The sequence below is a fragment of the Mustela nigripes genome, unplaced genomic scaffold (genome assembly GCF_022355385.1).
Source record: "Mustela nigripes isolate SB6536 unplaced genomic scaffold, MUSNIG.SB6536 HiC_scaffold_75, whole genome shotgun sequence".
Classification (NCBI taxonomy): domain Eukaryota; kingdom Metazoa; phylum Chordata; class Mammalia; order Carnivora; family Mustelidae; genus Mustela; species Mustela nigripes.
The window spans coordinates 3873978-3890129 of record NW_026739490.1 but is presented as its reverse complement, the minus strand read 5'-3'; the positions used below and the strand labels follow the sequence as shown (position 1 = coordinate 3890129).

Here is a 16152-nt window from a genome sequence, read left to right as displayed (position 1 = left end):
GAACTTTAAAAAGCTCCCTCATTGTGGGGACTGCTGGCTGTTCACCAAAAATCACTTTCCTACCCTTCCTGGATTCCCATCTTGAGTGTAATTCCCAGGCTCCCATGTAGTTAGGTATGACCATGAGACTGGTTTTGGCCAATGGTGTGTGAGTAGAAGTGATCTCAGTTTTCAAGCGAAGGCTCTCTTCTGCTGCTGGCTTTGTGCAGGTGACTGCAAGACCCTAATGGTTGCTGGAGGCACGTGTTGGAATGAGCCTAGATCCCTGAATCACAACGTGGAGGAAAGCCATTAAGAAATGGGAATACCTCTTTATTGCATAGGTAAGATATTATGTTTGAACTGCTGTATTCTTGGATCTATTTCTTATAGAAGCCAGCATTACTTACAACTGATACATTTCTTAAAGCTCTTTTTCATTACTCTGGTATCTCCCTGTGGTGGTGGGTGTGGAAGTACTTGGTAAACTAGAAAGTGCTCCACACATGTGAAGTCTGACTGTGATCAATGCTTTACTAATGTTTCAACACAAAGCTGAGTCTAGATCAGCTGTATGGAGGTGACAGAGACTGATGCTAATAACCAGTGATATCTGGAGGGGAACTGATGGCTTGGACATCAATTTTTATATCCTTTATTCTTTTTAATCCTCACCACAACCCTGAGTGACAGGGGCCTAACATTACCCCCATTTTAAGGATGACAAAAGGGAGATTGTCAAACTTGCACAAGGCCTCACGGTTCGTCAGATCCCTACACCTGACCTCCTTCCCCTCATTGTTCTGGGAGGAAACAATGAGGAAACTTCTTAGCTCCAGTCCACTTTGCACCAATCAGGCTCCAAAGACCCCTTGGTGTGTGGGGGGATAGAGAAATAGGTTGCACTCAAGGCTGCTGGTGGTGGTGGAATGATTTGTAAGGAGCATTTAAAATTCCAGGCCCTAATCGAAACCATGTACTCAAGAAATCCATTCTTAAAGGTAAGGTATGGGGTTTCTGCTTCATGGTAGATTATCTTTATGATGGCTACCAAGGAATCCTCCCATTCGTGTATGCTCTTTTGTTATGGGTTGAATTATGTTTCCCCCATAGATACATCAGGTGTATTGGAGTTCTAATTCCCAGTACCCCAAAACATAACCTTATTTGGAGATCTTGTCTTTACAGAGGTAATCTGGTAAAAATGAAGCTATTAGGATGAGTCCTGATTCACTGGTGCCCTTGTAAGGAGGTGAAATTTGGACACAGAATAGGGACAGGCACAGAGGGGAACTTGTGTGAAGATGAGGGGGTGAGGACAGAGCTCAGGGTGATGATCTATAAGCTAATGACCACCAGATTGCCAGCTAAAATCGGAAACCAGAAGACATCGGGAAACAACCCTGCTGACACCTTGATCTTGAACTTCCATCCTCCAGAACCATGAGCATGAATTTCTGTTGATTAAGCCATCAACTTTGTGGGACTTTGTGGGACTTTGTTGCAGCAGTTCTAGTAAACTAATACAACACTGCACTCTTCCTATCAAGAGGTGGAGTCCATTTATCACCCCCTTGAATCTGGGCTGGCTTTGTGACTTTCTTTAGCCAATAGAATGAGGTAGAAATAATGAAATGGTACTTCTGGGTCGAGGTCTATAAGAGGCCTGGCTTCTTTCATCTCCCCCAGGAGAGAAACCAGCCTACCATGTCTTAAGGCCATTCTACAGGAGAGGTCCCATTGAGAGGGAAACCATTTGGATTGTTCCAGACCCAGCCAGGCTTCCAGCTGATGTCCCTAACCAACAGCGCATGCAGCAGAAGAACTGTCTAACTGAGCCCAGTGAACCCAAAGAGTTGAGAAATCAGAAATTATTGTTTTAACCCACTAAGTTTTGAGGGTGGTTGGTTATGCAGCGAAAGGCAACTGAAACGAACTTTGGCAAGTCTTCTAGCATCCCTGCCACAGTAGTCCCTACAGTGAGAAGCCTCGGGTGCCATCCTTGCTACTGTCCTCCCCAGTGGATTCTGGGTGCCGCCTGTTTCCTCACATTGCTCACTTCCTCAGAAAACTCTTCAGTGGTGCGTCTGGTTGCAGGGTCCCGGTGAAGCCAGCACCCCTGCTGCACAGGAGAGTAGGAAAGAGCAATTTGGCTTTGGAGGAGGAGGTACAGGATTCGTGACATGGAAAATTCCCCAAACTCAGAAGGATGTTCAAAAGCTACTGGGCACCCCTGAAATGACGAGGGCTCTCCACAAGGGCCAAGTATATATATATTTTTGTGAACTCTCTGTGTGCTTGGCACACAGCTCTGGACCCATTCACCTTCTAATTGTAAACAGTGCCCTGACATCACCCTTCCTCACTCCGCATCCCTGTGGTTTGGAATGGACCGACTCCAGGGCTGGGCATGTGATTCAGGCCCAAACAATGATATGTGATCCAGGTGGAGCCAACTTGGTGTAACTTTGGCTTTTTGGTAGGACAGTTGAAAGAAATGAGGACTTGAGCTGTGAAGGTGGACTTAGAAGCCCTGGTAGCCATCTTGCCACAGCAAGAAACAGAGAAGAGAGATGGGGAAGGGAAGACTAAGTCTTGACGGTATTTTTAAAGCCTCTTGGTACCCAGATCAGGCAGACCATGGGCATCTTCTCTCATGCGAGCGTACGTATGTCCTACTTGCTTACACCAAACCAATCTGAGTAGTTTTTCATCATTCGTCAAATCCGCATTAATGTTTTTATTTAATACAATGACTCTTTGGAGTAGGTATTATTTATTAATTCCATCTCACAGATGAGGAAACCGAAGCACAGGGAGGCCACATAGAGGCCAAATTTAAACCCAGGAAGTTAATTTTGAGAGCCACTCAGAAACCTTCCTCTTCCACAGTAACAGGGAAGGATTCACAGAGGAAGGTGTGACATTTAACCTGATCTTTAACTCTAAGGGGACACAGGAATTGGTAGGGAGGGAGCGGAAAGGTTTTCTAGGTGAAGGGACTAGCCTGGGCACTGACCAGGACTTTTCTGCTGAGAAGAAACTTCACCTAAAATTCACCATCTCCCTGCCTTGAAGCCTATCCTCACATGGGTTCCTCCTGCCCAGGAACATCAAACCCCACTTCTGTAGAGACACCTCTGTTCTCCAGGCCTCCACCCGTGTGGACTTATGCTCTGCACTGGGGCCTGGCAGGTCCCCTGTAGGGTCTAGGTTAGATGAGGCACCCTCCTCAGCCTGAAAGACAGTTCAGGACAAGGGCCTGGCTTCCCCCCAACACTTCCACCCCTTGGACTTGGTCTCTATGGGCTCCAGGAGGCCCTGGAGATGCTCACAGGGTTAAACAGAATGAAATGGTACTAGACCAAGTGACCTTGCCCCTTAAAAGAGCACAGAGAGGGGCGCCTGGGTGGCTCAGTGGGTTAAGGCCTCTGCCTTCAGCTCAGGTCATGGTCCCAGGGTCCTGGGATCGAGCCCTGCATTGGGCTCCCTGCTCAGAGGGGAGCCTGTTTCCTCCTCTCTCTCTCTCTCTCTTTCTCCCTGCCTGCCTCTCTGCCCACTTGTGATCTCTGTCAAATAAATAAAAATCTTAAAAAAAAAAAAAAAGAGCACAGAGGAAAAACTGCACAAGGGATCAGAACAGTGCTTGCAGGATCTCAAATAGGGAATAAGTAATTTCCAAATAACTACGATTTTTTAAAAAGATTTTATTTATTTATTTGACAGAGAGAAATCACAAGTAGATGGAGAGGCAGGCAGAGAGAGAGAGAGAGAGAGAGGGAAGCAGGCTCTCTGCTGAGCAGAGAGCCCGATGCGGGACTCGATCCCAGGACTCTGAGATCATGACCTGAGCCGAAGGCAGCGGCTTAACCCACTGAGCCACCCAGGCGCCCCAAATAACTACGATTTTTAAAAGAAAATAAAAAGTGACCTTCACACCTATTTGCTTCGGTTTTTATTAAATCGACCTATTTGCTTCGGTTTTTATTAAATCGACGATGAGGCAGTGGGTACTACTGAAGGCTGTTTTCTGAAAGGCCAGCTCTGCTCCGCGGGCTGCAAAGGGATGGGCCGTGGCGGTGTGAGCGCCCCCTGCCACCTGCCCCACACCCCTCAAACGCCCGCTGTCTAGAGTTGGCGACTGAGGCACGGAGGTCTCAGAGGCGTGGTGGCAGGCGGCTGGAGCGGTGGAGGCACCGGTGTGGGGGAGAAAATGAGATTGGTGGCAGCCCCTGGGGACGAGCCCTCTGTTTCCAACCGAGATCCAGTGTCGGGTCTGCGCGAGTGAAGGCAGCTCCAGCAGGAGAGATGGACGCCTCTTCCCTCCAAAAGCAGGGTTCTGAACTCCGCGGGTAAACCGAGGCCCGAGCTCTGGCTCTGCGGGTCGTCTCGCAGGCAGCCTCGGCCCGAGTTACGCCCAGGACAGGGCGGGCCGGGCTGGGCTGGCTGCTGTTCTTTTGGGCCTGAGTGGGGACGTTTGGCGCCCGGCTAGAGAAGGGGGTGTCGGGCCCAGGTGCGGAGCGCGGGGTTGGACGCTTCGGAGGCGGGGGCCGGCGGGTCTTTGCCTCCCGCTGCCCCAGCTTCCCCGCCCCCGGCGAGCCCGGCCGGGGAGGAGCTCGGCGCGTCCCCGCCCCGAGGCGGAGCGCAGGGGGAGGGGGGGGGGCCGGGCGCGGGCGGACCCGGCGGGGTGGGCCGGGGACGCGAGGCGGAGCGGGGCTCCACACAGGCCGCAGCGGCTGGCTCGGGCCCCTACGGTCCCGGCGGCGGCTGGAGGAGGAAGCCAGGCGGCTGGAGGAGGAGGGGAGGCGGAGGAGGCCGAGGCTGGAGCGCCGCTTACCGCAGACTCACTTCCCCGGCTCAGCAGGGAAAGGTACCGCGCGCCGGCTCCCGGCCCCTGGCCCCTCGGCCCCGAGCCCCCCAGCTTTCGTTCGCGCCGGCAGGGGCTGCGGCAGCCACGGGAAGGCGAGGGGCCCCGAGCGGCCCCGAGGGCTCCGGCGGCCGGGGGCTGCGGCGGCCAGCGCGGCGCTCGGGCGGGAGGGCTGGGGTGTGCGGCAGCCGGCAGGAGTCTCGCGGAGAGCGGTGGGCGCCGCGCCCCCCTCGCTCGCGTCCGGGGAAGCGGTGGTCCGGCCGGGTGCGGTGATCCCCGGGCGGGGGGCTGCGCTGGCCAGGCCAGCGCACGGCGGTGGAGGGCAGGCCGGACCTCCGGAGCTGCGTGCGGCAGGGGAGCGTCCCGGGCGCCCCGCGGGCGCGCTCGGTGGGCGCAGACAAAGCCGGGCGCCGGCGCCCCGCGACGACTCGGGCGGTCCAGGGGGTGGGCGCTGGGGAGAGAAGAGAAGATGCCGGGGCGACGGCCGGGACACGGGGAGAGGCCGGGGCGCCCTCCCTCCGGCTGTCCGGGTGGTCTAAGGGGGGGGAGCGGCGGGTAGGGTGGGGAGCAGCTCTCTCCGAAGGGCCAACTAGGGAGCCAGCTTGGAAAAGGGGTAGGCTGTACTGAGCGCTCACTTTGGGGGGAGGGGCTGAGAGAGGCGGCTGCCTTGGGGCTGGGGGCTGGGGCTCTGGTAGGGGAGGTGAGGGGCGCGTGTACCCCCTCAGAGCTAGCACTAGGAAGAGGCACAGCCCCGATGAGGTAAGTGCAGTGGCAGGCACCAATGGTGAGATGTACCCACAGGTAGTTTGTCGAACCTGCTGGTGGTGACACATGCCCTGCCGTCTGTGGGACGCGCAGCCTGATGTTCAGCAGGTGCTCCAGGGGTCGTTGGAGTGGACATGAATAGAAGGTTAGGTAGGCATGCGACTGAAAGTGTGTGCGGGGAAGGCCCTGTGTTTGTAATCTGGCACTTCTGCCCCCCTTCCTTCTTGTGAGGTGGGGAGGAAGCATCTCAGTTCCTTCCACAGACCCAGTCTGCCACTTGGGCTCCAAGGTGGTCTGCTCCTTGTCCCTCACTCCTGGATTACTTCCCCTCTCTCCAGTGTTAGAAGTGTCTTCTTTTTTCCTGGGTAAGAACACTTCTTGACACCCTCCTTCCCACAGTTATAGCCCCTCCCTTTTTTTCCCCCCTTCATCCTTCATTTTTCCTCCCTTACACACCTACTTCTCCACTTCTCTTCACAGCAGAACTTCTCCGAAGAGCTGTCTGCACCTGCTGGAGCACATTCCTTTGCTTCTGTCCTAGCACTTCACTGAAACTGCCCCAGTCAAGGTTTCCAGGGATTTCCACACCCCCACAAGCAGGTCTTCCTTGACCCCCGCTTGGTTTTATTGATCTTTTCTCCTTTAGAATCAATATCCTCTCTTGACTTCTGGTTTTCCTTCTCCTTCCCTGGCTATGCCATCTTTAGGGATCTTTGGGGACAACTCCTTCACTCAGCTCTAAATGTTGTAAGATCCCAGGGCTTTGTCCTCAGTCCCTCCTCTGTCCTGACTCCCTACTATTTACCTAACTTCCCAGCTCTCATTCTTTCTTAGGATTTTTAAAATCAAGCAGTAGTTTACAAACACACTGATCTTAAGTGTACATCAGTTTCCTTCTCAGGATTTTAAGTAGCAAATTTTGTCACTGGCTCCAGCTTCTCTATCTCGCTGCCCATCTGTTGATTTGGGGTGTCCTGGATGTCTCATAGGTATGAAAACTTCATATGGATGACACAAAACCCTGACTGCACTCTCCAAAGGTGACCCTCTGTGGGCCTTCCCATTTCTCTAAACAGCCCATAACCCACCCACCTTTAAAGACAGGAACAGGTGGCACCAGCTCCTCCCTTTGCCTCCATTCCCACATCTAGCAAGATCTATCTCAGGGCTGTTCTTCATGCTCTGACTCCACTGCTGTGGCCCCAGGCTACTGCCCCAGGACAAACCACCTTTTATGTCTTGCCCCCCGTGCTGTAGTAGCTGCTCTCTGCTTTCTCCAAATTCCCATTTGCCCACCTCTAATCTATTGTAATTGAGCAGCAAGAATGATTTAGAAAAATAGTGATTAGATAATCACATTCCTCTAAAACCCTTGATAGTTCCCTATTGCACTAGGAATAAAATTTTAAAGCTTACTGATCAGACCCTCCATGATCTGGACACTATTGATTTCCTCCCGCCTTATCCTGACCACGTCCCCTTTGTATTCTTCCTGATAACCAGGTCTGAATCACTTCTGCCCCCTGAACACCAGCTCTTTCCTGCCCTGGGCCTTTGCTTGTGCCATTTTCTCTGCCTGGAATGTTCTTCTGGGGTTTTCTACTGGGCTGGCTCTCAACTTAAAGGTGCCTTCCCTGGGGCGCCTGGGTGGCTTAGTGGGTTAAGCCTCTGCCTTCAGCTCAGGTCATGATCTCAGGGTTCTGAGATCAAGTCCTGCATTGGGCTCTCTGCTTGGCAGGGAGCCTGCTTCCTCCTCTCTCTCTCTCCCTCTCTGCCTACTTGTGATCTCTCTGTCAAATAAATAAATAAAATCTTTAAAAAAAAAAAAAGAAAGGTGCCTTCCCAGTCTTCATAGAGGTCCCCTCCCCACTCCCCTGTAATGCATCATAGCACCTTATTTCCTTTCTTTACTTTGTCCAGCTTCTCAAGGGCTGGACCTTGACTGAATGGCCTACGACTGTACCTGGAGCATCTAGCAGAGTTCCTGGCATGTAGCTGACTCTCGGGAAGTCTTTTTTTTTTTTAATATATATTTTTAAAGATTTTATTTATTTATTTGACAGAGAGAAATCACAAGTAGATGGAGAGGCAGGCAGAGAGAGAGAGAGAGAGGGAAGCAGGCTCCCTGCTGAGCAGAGAGCCCGATGCGGGACTCGATCCCAGGACCCTGAGATCATGACCTGAGCCGAAAGCAGCGGCCTAACCCACTGAGCCACCCAGGCGCCCCACTCTCGGGAAGTCTTGAGCCAGGTGGGAAGGTCAGGGCTGGGTTAGGCAGAAAGACATGGGTATTGCAGTCAGTGGACGAGCCCCCTCTTTAAACCTTAAGTGCCCCTGAGGATTTTTATTTTCTGTCCACAAAAGAAGTTGTACAAATTGCTATAAAATCGGACTGCTAGTAGGATGTGAAACAGGAAGTGGGAAAGGTTCAGGCAAGCTCAAAAGCCAGGCCTGTATGCCTAGAGGGGGATTGGGTAGGTTTGGGGCATATGGGGTTGATGTGGATTGTGGTGGGTGGGGCATCAATGATTTCAATTGCTCTCTTTGGTGGAAATCCAGGCTGGGTCAGCAGCGAGCTCTGTGTGTGTGTGATCTAACTCAGGAGATGGGGGCAGTCTGGGCAGACAGATTTATTTCAGGCCTATCCCTTGGGTACCTGCTGGGTGCCCAACCCTGGGGGCAGGGAGTTGAAGGGGAAGAGGCTGGGGCTTGGGGTCTTTCTGTAGGCCCTTGTCTCTGCACCTACAGCTCTCCTCTTTGTACAAAGGAGCCGGCTGAGAATCCAACTGTGTGACTGGTGCTCTCAGAATGGAGAGCTGAGAACCAGGGGACCTGAGCTCTGGGAGGGCCCTGGATAGAGGGACTGGTGATGGACCAGTGGGATGGTGTGAGGGGAGCGCTGGAACTAGGGACTGGGGGTTCAGACCTAGGGTCGGGCTGACATACCTAGGAAGAAACTGGAACAAGGGGAGTATCCTGTTGGGAGAAATCAAGCAGAGCACGGGAGGCTGGCCCAGGGCCCTGGTATACTCATTGGATGCCAGGCAGTTGTTTAAAGACTTTGCAAATATTAACCCCTTTCATCCTCTTAACAGCTCTATGAGGTGGGTCTTATTCCCATTTTATAGATGGGAAGACCGAGGCACAGTCATATAACTCAGTAGAGATAGAATGAGGATTTGAACTCAGGGAACCTGGCTCCAGAATCCATGCCTTAAGCCACTCCACTCTGCCACTTCTTTTATGCCTCTCAGATCCGCACCAGCTGAAGGCTTCTTAACAAACAAGGGCTTTTTCTGACTCCCAAAGGTTCCTGGCCTTGAGGGGGGGCAGGTAGGAAAGTAGTCATACATTCTAAGGTAGAAGTGGTCCTCACTCAGAGTGGGCAGCTGAGATTCTCTGCTTCATGCCCCATTTTTTCCAGGAGGGGCTCCAGGCCCAGGCCAAGTAGTTGGGTGTCACGGAGACTGTGATTTTGGGGTGCTGGGGAGGTCAAGTGCAAAAACAGCTCCCTAAAAAACAAAACAAAACAAAACAAAAATCAGCTCCCTGCTTGGGATGCCATTAGAATGTCACCTCTCACTCTTAATCTCACAAACTGAGGGTTGTTGGGGGTTGGGGGGGTAGGGAGAGGGTGGTTGGGTTATGGACACTGGGCACGGTATATGCTATGATGAGTGTTGTGAAATGTGTAAGCCTGATGATTCACAGACCTGTACCCCTGGGGCAAATAATACATTATGTGTTAATAAAAATAATTAAAAAAAAAAAAGAATGTCACATCTCTGGGTTTAGCATTGCCCATTGGCCTCATCATCTGCCTTTGGAGAACTCAGGAGGTCAGGTAGGGGCTCTGCAGATAACCTGCTTTGGATTACTTCTAGAATGTTGCCAGGTGGAGCTTCATACATGGCCTTGGCTTCGAGCAGAGCTGGGGGCACAGAGAAATGATACTTGAATAGAGCTTAATCCACATCACTACTCATCCTGTCCTTACCTCTTTTTGTCTGTCTGTCTGTAAAATGGAATGGGAGAAACTTTATCCTTGCCCTCCAGAGGTTGTGGAAGCTGGGAACTCCTCGAGGTTACATGCTTCAGTGCCTTCTTGTAGACCCAACATAAGGGAGTAAGGACTTCCCATGAGGTGCCAGCCCCAGGAACTGGGCCAGGAAGGAGGGAGGCGGGTAGAGGGTGTGGCAGCCCTGTCCTTCGAGGCTTTCCTGTTTGGTCATGAGGATGCCTCTGGGCAGGTGACTTGGCTTCCTCAGGGCCTGGCTGGCTAGCCGAACAAGGGATGCTGACCATATAGGTATGGAGTTTCTGCTCCAAATTCTGAGTCCCAGATTCAGAGATCTGCTCCTCTATCTTTGCAAATCCTGCCAGACCCCCAGGAAAAGAGGGAGGAAGGGTTGGTGGCATTCTTTTCACTTTGGGAAATTGAGGAAAAGAGGGAGGAAGGGTTGGTGGCATTCTTTTCACTTTGGGAAATTGAGGCACAGAGTAAACACACCACTGGCAGAAGCTCACCAGGCCCATGGTTCTTGGGAGTGCCCCTTCTTGGGCAGGGACACTTGTCCATACTGAGTCCTTGTCTGCTGGGTTGAGGTGAAGACGGTGGCAGAGCCTGAGGCTGGCAGGCTGGAGTTGAGGGTGGACGTCTCCTCAGCTGGACCTTGTTACCTGTGGTCAGCACCTATGCTCCTGTCTGGTGCTCAGAGCCATTGGGAACATGAGAGCTCCACTCTGCAGGAAATGAGTGAGCCATGCCAGATGTGATATAAGGAGTTGTAGTTCAGCCTGCTTCCTGGAGGAGGTGATGCCTTAGAGGGCCCTGAAGTTCTGAGCAGCATTAGCCAACAGAGGAGGAGATGGCATTCCCAAGGTGAAGGGAGAGTCAAGCTTGGAGAACTGGGTTGAAGCCAGGTCAGGGAAGGTCTTCACTGGGTGCTGAGTCTAGACTTGATTCCCGAGGCCCTGGGGGGCCATCGAAGGTTATAGGCCTCAGGTGCGATGACTTGATCAGACCAGTGATCTATAAAAGTGCTTCTCAAACTCTAACATGTAGATCACCTGGGCATCTTGTTAAAATGTAGGCTCTGATTCAGTGGGTCTAGGCTGGGGCCTGAGCCTCTGTATCTCGCACATGCTCCCAGATGGTGAAAACCTGCCGATCCAGGCCGTGTTTGTGTGGGGAGGGTTGAGACTGGGGACTCAGGGCTCAGGCAGGCAGGTACAGTGACAGGTGCAGCTCAGGTGGGACCAAGAACAGGTAAAGGGGCCCATCGTGGCTCCCATGGACTGTGTGGTAGGAGGCATAGGAGCTACGTGTGTGGGGGGCGCTGAGGGAGGGGAGTACATAGAGGGTGTGGGATGCGCGGACCACTCTGCTGGGAGGGGGTGCTTGGAGTCTGGGTCTCAGATGGTTAATATAGGCCTGATTTTCCCAGTTACCTGACTGTGAGGAACTCTCAAGATCACGAGAGGGTGTCTCAGGCGACTTCCCCAAGGCAGGGTGACACAGGGCCAGCGTAAAGGGGACCTTATCTTTGCTGACAGCTGAGCCTGGCCCTGTGGGTAGCCAATCTGGGGTGAGCACTCTTCCTCCAGCCAGGGTGGGGCCAAGAAGATTGGGGAAACAGCCCCAGACATGCCATCCTCTCCTAAAAGTCCCCAAAGTCATCCCAGCCTCTGAGCTGTCACCCCCAGGGTGTGCATTGTACCTCACTCTGGCCTGCGTGAGTCCTGGCAGCTGGTACTGATGGTTACCTGAGCTGCTTTTGGGGTTTTATCCCACCTGGTGACCTCCCCTCCACCTCTGTACCTGGAAGTGAGGAGGCCTGGATGCTTCTCTCTGCCCTGCCCCTGACCGGGCAGCCACAGGCAAGTGTCTGCTCCCCTCGGAGGCCCTAGTTTTCTGTAAATTGAAGGAGTCCATTCCCTCCCTGGGAAGTAGGGCAGGGTTGGGGGAGAGGGTTACAGGGTTTGCTGGGTGGGGCACGGCATCTCAGAACAGCAGCTTCATTTGTTTTAATTTTGGTTTAATATTAAAATTCAAGGCTAATGATGGAGTAGAAATAAGCAGTTTGTCCAAAAGCAGTGTCCAGCTTGCTCTGGAGATTTCCCAGGCCGCTTGCTGTTTGGGTCCTACATGGCCTGGTGCTATGGGAGGAGGGTGGTATCTGAGGGCCCCAGTCAGATGAGGTCCCTTCCAGACGCTGGCAGGAGGGGAGGCAGTCACTTCACCCAGAGGAAGGTGGAAAGGACAGAAACTGAGGGCAGCACTGAGAGGGACTCTCGGGCTGAGTTCATCAAATGTCCCATATATGTCGTAAAAGGATACCTGTGATCCCTGCCTATCTGACCTCTGCCATGCCAGGCTGTTCTGTAGGGGTTGGGGGGGGGGGGCAGCATTTCTTAAAGACTGTTCTGAGAAACTCCAGGGGTTCTGGGACAGGTAAGGGTAGAAGCTGGGAAATTCGTTCCTCCAGCCTGTGGGAGATTCAGAATGCATGTAAGAGAATTAAAGGTTCTGATAAGTCCTGCAGAAAAAGAAATCTTTTGTTATTTCCTAAACTGATTTGACCATGAAAATCTTTGTTGGAGAAGACTGCCTAATAATATGTCCCACTGACCAGGAAAGCACCCAGTGAGAAGGGCTGTTGTGGAAAGATGCTGCTCCACAAGAAACCACAAATAAGGGTGATGGGTGGGGCTGGAAGTACAAGGTAGGGAAAGAAGGATGACACTAGTTTCCTGGAGGAGGTGGGCTTGGTGGGGTGGGTACTATTTGGACCATAAGTGGAAGAAAAGGGCACTGCAGAGGGAGGGTTGGTCTGAAGGGGAATCTGGGCCCAGACCCAGCCCTCCCTTCTTGTGGCAACAGCTCTGCTCCACTGCACCGGGTGGCTGAGAAAGGCACCTGGGAGGGCCCTTGTGGTAGCTAGGCCTGGGTCTCTGTGATTCTGGGATGGCCTCTCACCACCCCTCCCCTGCCATCTCCTTGTTCTACAAGGTCTCCCAGCCTTTCATCTCAGAGGGTGGGGTTGTGATCTCTGGCCAAGAAGTGAAACTGCTGTGTGCCTCAGTTTCTTCATTTGGACTGTGTGGATGATGTGACTTCCCTTGTAGGGCCATTGTGACACTCAGATACTGGTTGGCTGCTCTCCGTGTGATTGACATGGCTGTAGGCTGTGTCTCTGGTGGGGACCCAGGGAAGGGGACAGTTGTCAGGGACATGAAGAGGTACAAAGGCCAGCAGAGAGCATGGTGAGGCTTAGACCCAAGGAGTCATCTTCTGTAGAGGGGAAGGAAGAGGGATGGTGAGGGTAGCCCGGACCTGCTGTTTAGAGGAGTGGCCCGCAGGGTGGGGACATTCTGACAGATTGAGATGTCACAGGCTTAGCCTGGGTGTAGGAGTCAGAAGGTTCCCTGAGTGCACTTAGGAGATGGGGTGCTAAGCGCAGGTGGAAGGTGGCAGGGGCCTGCCTTGGGGAGCCATCAGAGGTCTTTGAGCAAGGTAGTGGTTTGATCAGAACAATGCTTTAGTGCGAAGCATGGCACGGGTGTGCAGGGATGGTGGGATGGTGGACAGGCCCTTCAAGTACACACATTGGGCTTCCACACAGAAGAGCTGTGTCCCTGAGCACGGGGAGGGAGCAGGTTGCTTATATGACCCTTCTGCTCAGAGTCTCAGAGCTCTGAGTCATTTTCCCAAAAGGTTAAGAATCTCCCCTTGTCCCTTCCAGGAAAGGGTGTTGCCAGTGCGGGAGGGGGAGGGGGCGAGTCCCAGGGCTCCTGCTCCCTGCCTCTCCCTTTCTGCTGCCCGGTGGCTGGTTGGGACAGTCAGGGAGGCCACCCTGCTTCACCCCTTGCCACACCTCATTTCCTCTGAGGTGTGAGGGCTCTTTGTTTGGCAGCTCAGGTGGAGGAGGTGGGGTGTGGCGGCTCCAGCAGTGACCCAGGAGAAGTTGCTGGAATGGTGCGCGGGGGCGGACCTGTGGACAGTGACGAAGGCGCTCAGGAGGTCCTGGCAGAGGATGCCCGGTGAGCGTCTTCACCCAGCCCAGCGCCAGGCTCCTGTCCTCCTCTGCCCTGGCTCCTTCCTCCTCAAACAGGCGGGCACCAGGGTCCGTCCTGCTCTCTCTGCATCAGAGACTGAGAGGACGAAAGATGAAGAAAAGCATTTAGGTTTGGCCAGAGTGGCGTGGCCCGGCTCTGGGGGGAGTGGAGGACCCTGTCTGCTCTGTCCAGATTCCTTTATCCTCTAGCTGCTTCTTGGGGGGAGAATGGTAAGGAAGGTATGATTTAAGACCAGGGGGAGAAGCACTTGGAAATGATGTGTAATTTATTAGGAAAAAGAAGAAAGAACCTATCCACCCTCTGTCAACTTGATGCCAGGCCCTGGCAGACCCATAGTGCCTGTCCTGGCCACACCGCCCCACCTGGCATGAGCTGTTACCCCATTTCACAGTTGGAGACACAGGCAGTGCCAGCAAATGGCATGACTGGGTCTCACAGCCAGATTCTTGGACATCTGGTCTGATGCGCCTTCTTTCCTGCATAGTCCCCCCAGAGCCTGTCCCCAAACCTGCAACCATTCCTCCTTACCCACAACCAGACTTCCTGCCCAAGCCAGCCCAAAGTCTAGACCCCAGGGAGGAGGGGCTGGCAGGTCCTTCTTTTGGACTGGCCAAAAAAATGAGACCTTAAGTCCGCTAGATTTTAAGGTGATTCAAGCAGGAGACACTCAGGATCAACAATGCGCAGGCATCCTTAGGAAAGATTTTTAAATGAGGCTTTTAAATATTAAACACAGAGATCCCTTTTACTCTCTCTCTCTCTCTCACTTTTATTTTAGGAAATTAAAGAAATCATACACAATGTGTGCAGTTAACTTTTGAGTAAATCTGAAAAGGTAGCTCAAGAAAAGACAATGAACTTGACTCATTCCTTGGTCTTACAAAAGAGTAGAGCCTGAGTGTTAAGATCTTACTAAGTGAATTCTGGAGTGCATTATGCCAGATGGCAGATTATGGAAGCTCTCCGAGCCTCAGTTTTCCCCTTCTGTGGAATGGGGATATTGATGTGAGCATCAGCTGATATATTCCTCAGTAAATGCTCAGCACTGGGCTCCGTACCTCACATGCGCTCAGCAAAAGTAGTCCTAACGATAATAACAGAATTTATAAGAACAGACGTTTCTTGATTTCAAAAGCTGGTGAGTTATTAAGTCTGTCTTTGGACTCAACAAAAGGACTTAAAGAATATGTTTATTGTCCAAGCCCAGCGTCTTAACTCTGTAGGTGTTTTATGGATTAAATCATGGGCTCAGGGCCCACATATGCATTTTGAAATGAATACCATTGGCTTTCCAGACCTAGTTCCAGCTCTTCCTGGGGGTGGGGGTGGGGGTGGGGGGTTTCTGCTTCAGGGTTGAACTTTATGGAAAGCGTTTTATTGGGTGATCCAGTGTTGGGACTCGTTAGGACAGCACAGCTAAACTGCTCTGAAGTTACCAGGAGGGGGAATGTCTTGGGCCAGTGAGAAAGGAGGTGACTGTTTAGAGGCAAGTTAGAGTGAGTTGCTCTTAGAATTTTCTTTTGTGTCGGCAAAGTGATCAGACCTCCGTTTCTGTTCTTGGTTATAGAGGACAAAACTGAGGGCAAAGGGCTGTGGCCCAGCCCAGCGTCGTGCCTGGCAAACCCTAAGCCAGCCCTCATGGGGTAGGGTAGTTGGGGGGTGTGCAGCCCGCCCCACCAGGGCCTTGGCTGGGAGGCAGGTGGCCTCCCAGTGGCAGCCCCAGGTTTTGGCAGTGCAGCTGGGCTGAGCAGCCAGGCCCGGGGGATGCCTCCTACCAGCCCCCGAGTGCCTGGCACAATGTGTTCAGTGTCAGTCTGTGGGGAGGGTAAGACAGGAGATGTGCCAAGCAGAGGGCAGTCCTCAGGCCTGCTGCCTGGGAGGCTGAGTGGGAGCCTGAGAACCCAGCGAGCATGGGGGCAGAGAGAGAGGAGCTCAGGGTTGTCAAGCCCTGCTCTGCCCCTCACTCTATCCGGGTGGCCTCCCTCCCATCTGGGAACCTTTCTGAGCCTGTTTTGTTCATCTGTAAAATGGGCAGCAGGATGTTGTATTAAAAGATTCAGTGACCGGAGAGGCGAGCCCCCAGCATGGGACCTGGCACACAAAGGGCTCCCTATATACAAGTTTGCTATGGAGTGTATCTGGTGGCTGGGTGTTTTGAGGCTGTTTTCCTTTTCTTTTCTTCATTTTGGGACGCTGCATGCCACCATTGCCCAGTGATAAACTCTGGTGAGTGGGGGCATAGGAGAAGGAGCTTTGCCCAGAAAGAGTTTACTGCAGGAAGGGGGACAGAGTCCTGCTAAGCCTTTCAGGTCCCCACAAACACTGTGGGCAGCCCAGCTCTGCCCTTGGGGCAGGGTGCCTCTTTGGGGGCAGGGTGTCCCCAGCCAGGCAGCACGGGGACCCTGTGGCTCAGGAGAGAGGATGGGCTTGGAGGCCAAGCACAGACGGGCTTTGTGCAGTCA

General features: G+C 53.0%; 1 protein-coding gene and 1 long non-coding RNA gene across 6 annotated transcripts in view; both read left to right on the top strand.

The window, feature by feature from the left end:
• The window catches only part of LOC132008112 (uncharacterized), a 63538-nt gene extending 62099 nt beyond the window's left edge, over positions 1–1439 (top strand). Inside the window, exons 4-5 of the long non-coding RNA XR_009401546.1 lie at positions 210–323; positions 1168–1439. This is a non-coding gene — a long non-coding RNA (uncharacterized LOC132008112). The remainder of the gene's footprint in view (positions 1–209; positions 324–1167) is intronic.
• A 3223-nt stretch (positions 1440–4662) lies between these two features.
• LOC132008111 (spermine oxidase) overlaps positions 4663–16152 on the top strand; it is a 47637-nt gene continuing 36147 nt past the window's right edge. For 2 of the 5 annotated variants that reach the window (XM_059386495.1, XM_059386493.1), the window contains exon 1: positions 4663–4849. The gene's annotated coding sequence lies outside the window, so the exon portion shown is untranslated. Of the gene's footprint in view, positions 4850–11297; positions 11492–16152 lie in introns of those variants that run through there. The other 3 variants (XM_059386497.1, XM_059386496.1, XM_059386494.1) reach the window with 2 other exon arrangements.